Genomic DNA, 6,125 nt, shown 5'->3' with positions numbered 1-6,125 from the left:
TATTTCTATGAACAACCCTCTTCTTTGAAGTCTACTTTACAAATGTAGGAGAAGGATTTCCGACATCTCAGATTATCGCAAATTTCAGTTCTCCTTGTTCTTTTGTGGATGTTTATAGACCTGTGTTTGTTTCTCCTTACTTCAAAGCCAACCAAAAGCAAAGTCCTGTGCAAGTCACAATTATACAGACAGAGGGAGAGGTTGGGGGAGGCAGTGAGGACAGGAAACGCTACATTACCCTCTGTCTGTATCGTTTTGAAGTGAAGAAAAGGTCTGCAAGCAAAGGAACACATTACAAACTCAAGTCATACACAAACACAGACAGTATGGTCCAGTAGCAGGGGACATTATCACCATATCTATCAGCTTTCTATCTCCCTTGCAGAGACTATAATAAACATTAAGTCCAGGAAGTTCTAAGAAGCATTTGTTAATATGCTGGTGGTTGTGTCATCGACGTCTTATATGTAAAAAGATCTTTAGAGAATGGCAGCAGTGCACTGCAGTTGTGTTGGGTGAGTAGCCAGTCACAGTGATATCAATCTCTCGGCATCAGCAGTGTGAGGCTGCCTGCCGGGGTCACAGGCAGTCAATCTTACTTCACGGGTGACAGAGTTGGGGCAGAAAGAGCTTTGCCTGAGTTGGCAGGAAAACAGAAAGTGCTGTCACAACTGGAGACAGTATTCCCTTTCGTCCAAATCCTCTCCTTCGACTCTGCATTCTGAGGGAACAGGAACAGCTCTTTTGGGCTTCACTGAGTCACACCAGTTTTTCTCCATTGCCGTTGGTTAGCAGCGAATGTAAAATGCTCATAGTTCTAAACATAAAAAAGATAGCAGCAAAAGAAAACTCAACAGGGCATAAAATACTGCAATCTCCCCCCACAGAGAATAAAAGTAGCATAATTTTATGTCTAATGCTGTAAAGCTACACTTTTTGTACTTTACTCCCTGATATTTTGGCCTCTTACAATGATTTCTGAATATAAATGTATTTCTCAGCGCTTGGCAAGAAACTCAAAGCAGCACACCTTACACGTAACAGTTGAGATAAGAGAAGCAAAAAAGCACAGCAAATTGAAAACAGGCAGGCCGAGTCAAGGGTAAAACAGAGGAAGACAGGCCTTTGAGTAAGACTGAAATATAGTGACAATTGCAGAGTCTCTGCTCGATTTGGCAATAAGCTCCACAGGCTTGCTACCCATGAGAAGGCTCTGTCGACCACAGTGCAGAGCCTGGTCGTCTGCGAAGTCAGCAGATCATGGATTAAGTGTTGAATACACCTTACCAAAAAAATATTCTATACAATTTCAGACAACCTGGAGTTGGACCATTCAGTGCCTTATATGTGAGCAGGACCATCTTAAAGTCTAAATCAAAAATAAATTGCAGAAAGACAAAGAAATTATCCAAAACACATACCATGAGGAGTCTAAAAATCATGTTAGCTTTCTCTCAGGTGTTACAGTGTTAACAAACTTTAAATACCAACAAATTCAATTCCATCAAAAACATTGTTCATGCCATATATTCTAAGTTTTATTTACTACACTCTCCAAACCCATCCTGAGAAATTAGTAATTTTTATCTGGTCTATATCATTTTACCACTTAACAAGACAAAAATTAAGAATCTTGAATCCTTGGCTTTCAAGATTTTAAGTTATTAAAAATGTTACATATTTTATAACAGTTTTGACACAGTCCCAGCTGTCCACACAAACACATGACACCTTGCCTAGAGTTCAGCAATTAAAATTGACAGCACTAGACAGGCTGATCAGAATGAATTTTATATCAAATACAATGATATTGGTAAGTATGACCAATAAAAACATAAAGTTGCCTACTATCCTAATTTTCCCAGAACTGTCCCTCTGTTGAGTAGTATGTCCCAGTGTCCCATATCCTTTTCAGAAAACTATTTTTTTCTTGTATTTTCTTATAATGTCCCTGTTTTGGCCCGCTTTGGCAGATCTCTGTGCTTTGCTGTGTGGATAATGCTAAGAAATATTATGGCAGCCTATATCAGTGATGGAAACACCCTCTACAAATTCAGAACCTCTCGACAAGAGAATGAGCAGACTCTTTGATTTTGGTCTCCTTTTCTGCCGCACTTACAGTTTCTTATCTTTGCATTTCCTATTCAGCCAGTGTAAAACACTAATGACAAAGAGTTTTATGGAGCCTCATTTAATATTAATAGGATTATGTGATTACAGTTTGTGATGGATGAAATAAGGAGGCTTGTTAGAGCAGATCATGGGTTACTAACAGGCCTTTGACAGAAATGCATGAATTGTAGGGCTTTGAGGCAGAGCCTGTTACTTACAGTGCTCTCCATACTTCATATTCCTGATGCTGATGGCTACAGTGGTCTCTTTTAACAGCAGAAATCCCAAACCCCTGTTTTTCATTTCCTTAGCACAATCCACTCATCTGTAGTTTTATAATAATGAGACTCTAAACCCTTACACACCCACATTATCCGTGTCTGCTTGGATTGAGATTGACGGAATTAAAAGTATTACACAGGTAGTCAGATAGTGAAGGCACATCAACCAGGACTGATAGCAAGACGAAGTATCACATCATTAGGACCCATTAGTAGCTACTGTCAGACTGACCCTCCCGATTATCGATATCGCAAAAAGCTGTCTTGCGTTCAACTTCTTTTCACTCAGAATGGGCAAGAATAGGACTCCTGAAACAGCCCTTTATCAGGAGAGCTATTTAAAATTTCACTCAGAACTGGATGCTGAAAACCCGATTGCCTGAAGGGAAGTTCCTGATTACAGTACAGTACACTACCCTGATTGCTTTGTTCAGTGCATAATGTAGTATACACAAAGTGCTGCCAACCAAAAACAAGTCACCAGCTCTATTTATATTTAAAAGATTTTATTCCCTCTCAGCATCAGTCTTCAGTTCATTCACTTAAGAACTTCAAGAAATTACAATATTGAAGTGGTCATGCACCCAGACCTGGAAATTTAGGACACAGAGTGGCCTAGGAGGTCTATAAAGTGGGGGTGTCCCTACACAGGCTCTTTGTTGGAATAGTATTGCTGGGGTACCCTGCGCCACTGTTCATCTCTGTTCAAGAAACTGTTCTGTGTCTTTATTTTCTCCCTGCATTGTTCAGTATTTCCAGGCTAACTTAATTCTGTAATAATAACAATTCCTTACACTTCTATAGCACTCTTCTGGACACTCCAGTCAAAGCACTTTACAGGTAATAGGGACTCTCTTCCACCAACTCCAATGTGCAGCATCCACCTGGATGATGTGACGTCAGCCGTAGTGCGCCAGAACACTCACCACACATCAGATATCAGTGGGGAGGAGTACACAGTGATAAAGTCAATTCATAGATGGGGACTATTAGGGGGCCATGATTGGTAAAGGCCAGAGGGAAATTTGACCAAGACACCAGGGTAACAACCCTACTCTTTTGGAGAAACACCAGGGTATTTTTAATGACCACAGAGAGTCAGGACCTTGGTTTTACACCTCATCCAAAGCACAGCACCTTTTAACAGTATAGTGTCCCCGTCACTACATTGGGGCATTAGGACCCACACAGTCTGCAGGATGAACACCCCCTGCTGGCCCCACTAACACCTCTTCCAGCAGCAACAGTTTTCCCTAGGAGGTCTCCCATCCAGGTACTGACCAGGCTCACACCTGCTGAGCATCACGGGCCGCCACATGTGAGCTGCAGGGTGATATGGCTGTTGGCTTACTTAGGATATCCTGAGAACATACTGGATCTGCTAGCTTTATCAGAATGTTTTTTTCCCACTTCGTGAATAAAAATCTGAAATAACTTCTGGGCCGCATGAAGGATGGCACCATCAGTTCACAACTGGAGAGCAGAGTCGATAAGTCTTCACACCGTTTCAGAGCTGTGGGCAGATCAGTTAGTTCACTGAAGCAGTTGTGCAGATGTATGACTGGAAGCACATTCGTTATGTCAGGCGTGAGAAAGGCCTGGGACAGCCCTGTTAATTCAGATCTCTTTATGTGTGAAAGGAAAACTGTGAAACCGGCCACTTTACTGGCACACAAGTCATCTAACATGTTATGAATCAGGCCTGACGCTTCTCAAGACATTTCAGCCAGGGGAACTTGAGGAATTTGCCCTGAAGGGACTAATCCTGTCTTTTTTCTAGTTTTTAGTGACTATTGAATCTCTTTTTTGCATTATGTTGCTTCTCTGAGCTTCCCTTTTCCCTTCATTGCACTGCTGCCTGTATACAGAACTCAAATGTCTTACTAATTTGAAATCTCCCACATGTAACTTCTCCCAATTTGTAACCTCCCAATTTATTAATACTGAAAATAGCATCTCCAGTATGCATTTGTCAGGGTGATGTTTTAAGACTTTTCTGTTAGCTCCTGTTCATTGTACTGTAGCTGAAGCTTTAGCTACAACCAAGTTACGACACCAAATTAATAAGAAAAAGATTAGCTGTAGTCAGGACAACAGAAATTAACAACAAAGTATTACTACTTTATATTTAGTGTTACTAGGTACAGGTAGTTAAGTAGTTACTAAGGCAGTTAGGTCGTTTTACAGCTGTAATTTGCCCAAGGAAAACATTCATGATCGTTGTAATTTTTGTTTTGTAAATAACTACAGTCAACGTTTCACAGGTTTCAGGAACCTAGTGAATTATTGTGTCGACTCTCTTAATAAAAATAAGATAACAAATAAGATAAATATAGCATAACCTTTATGTGGGTCTTCAGTAGTATAATATAGAGCGTCCTTGTTATCTTCTTAAATTTTGATTAATACAACAGAGAGATTCCGAAATGCTATCAGTGCAGGTCCGATTTAAAACAGACCCTCTGGATAGTTCGTGGATAAACCTACTCAGAATCTGTTAGCCACAGGGCAGCAGTGCATTTCCATTCTCAGTACCCAATCTCCTGCGATTTCCTGATAAAGAAAAACTGCTGTACCTTCCTTTAATCTATTCAATGCTCTAATTTAATGAGCCGGTCATCAATAATATATTATGGTCTCGTTATTGGGTTAAAGAAATCTGCATTGATTTCTTGTTGTTGTGTTGCAGCATTTTATCGTCAGAGTAAACTGTCTCACATACGCAGGGCTTGTTTCGTCCAGAAAACGCACTGGCTGCGCAGTCTGCTCTTGGCATTGTCTCAGTCGGTAAATATTCTAATAAAACATGGTACTGCGGGTATAAGATGTTTTATTCTCTCGTGAACTGGATATTGCAAAAAATAAGAACTCGCCCCCAGAATTGTTGAGGCTCGGTCCAGTAAAATCAGTAAAACAAAATGAGTACAATAATGTACTTATCAAAGTTTAGCGACAGACAAGCGTGTTATTGCGATTCAGGCCATAATTATTTTTAAGGGACAAATTACCGTACGTAAAGAAATAAACCTCTGCAGGACAATAAAAATATCTACTTCTAGCGCTCATACAAGAGTGTACACTGTTCTTCCAAGCTTCCCCGTTGTAGTGTGAGAAGAACGTCATCACACTTGTTTAATGACAAGTACAGGTAATGTAGTAGGGGTGGAAACAGTTTTGTGGCTGCAGTTATCTGGCATCCAGACAAGTCCACGGGGAGGCGGGGCTGCGACGTCACCACCGTGGAAAGGTACTAAATGGAAGTGTCTAGCGAACGAGCCCAGAATCTCTCCAGAGTTCTTCCCGTGATTGGATTTGCCTTCCTCCTCGCCAGAGGCTCTATTTATAAATCCCGGATCGATGTCCTTCATATCTACCTTTTCCTTCACTTACTGTAATGAAATGGGAACCCGGTCGCGAACGGCCTCCTTACATTTAATCGCAGCTGCATATATGATTAAGTGGATACCTCCCCATTTATGGTTTTATTTTTGCACATTAATTCTTGTCAGGTACTTGGATATTTTGATTGCCTAAAGGAATGCATAATGTTAGTGTTAGTGTACTTTGCCGTTTTAGCGTTACATATTGATTTAATCAAGCCACTGCACTTCTTATTCACTGATTTTCCCTTTAAAGGAATAAAGAGACCATGTGCACACACGCTCATTTTAAAAGGTCTTTGACGGAGGACGTGCACAGACAATATTTTAGAGGCTTTGTCAAGAATGTAAA

Source organism: Atractosteus spatula, chromosome 4 (genome assembly GCF_055471065.1).
Source record: "Atractosteus spatula isolate fAtrSpa1 chromosome 4, fAtrSpa1.hap1, whole genome shotgun sequence".
Taxonomy (NCBI): domain Eukaryota; kingdom Metazoa; phylum Chordata; class Actinopteri; order Semionotiformes; family Lepisosteidae; genus Atractosteus; species Atractosteus spatula.
This window is presented reverse-complemented; position numbering follows the sequence as displayed.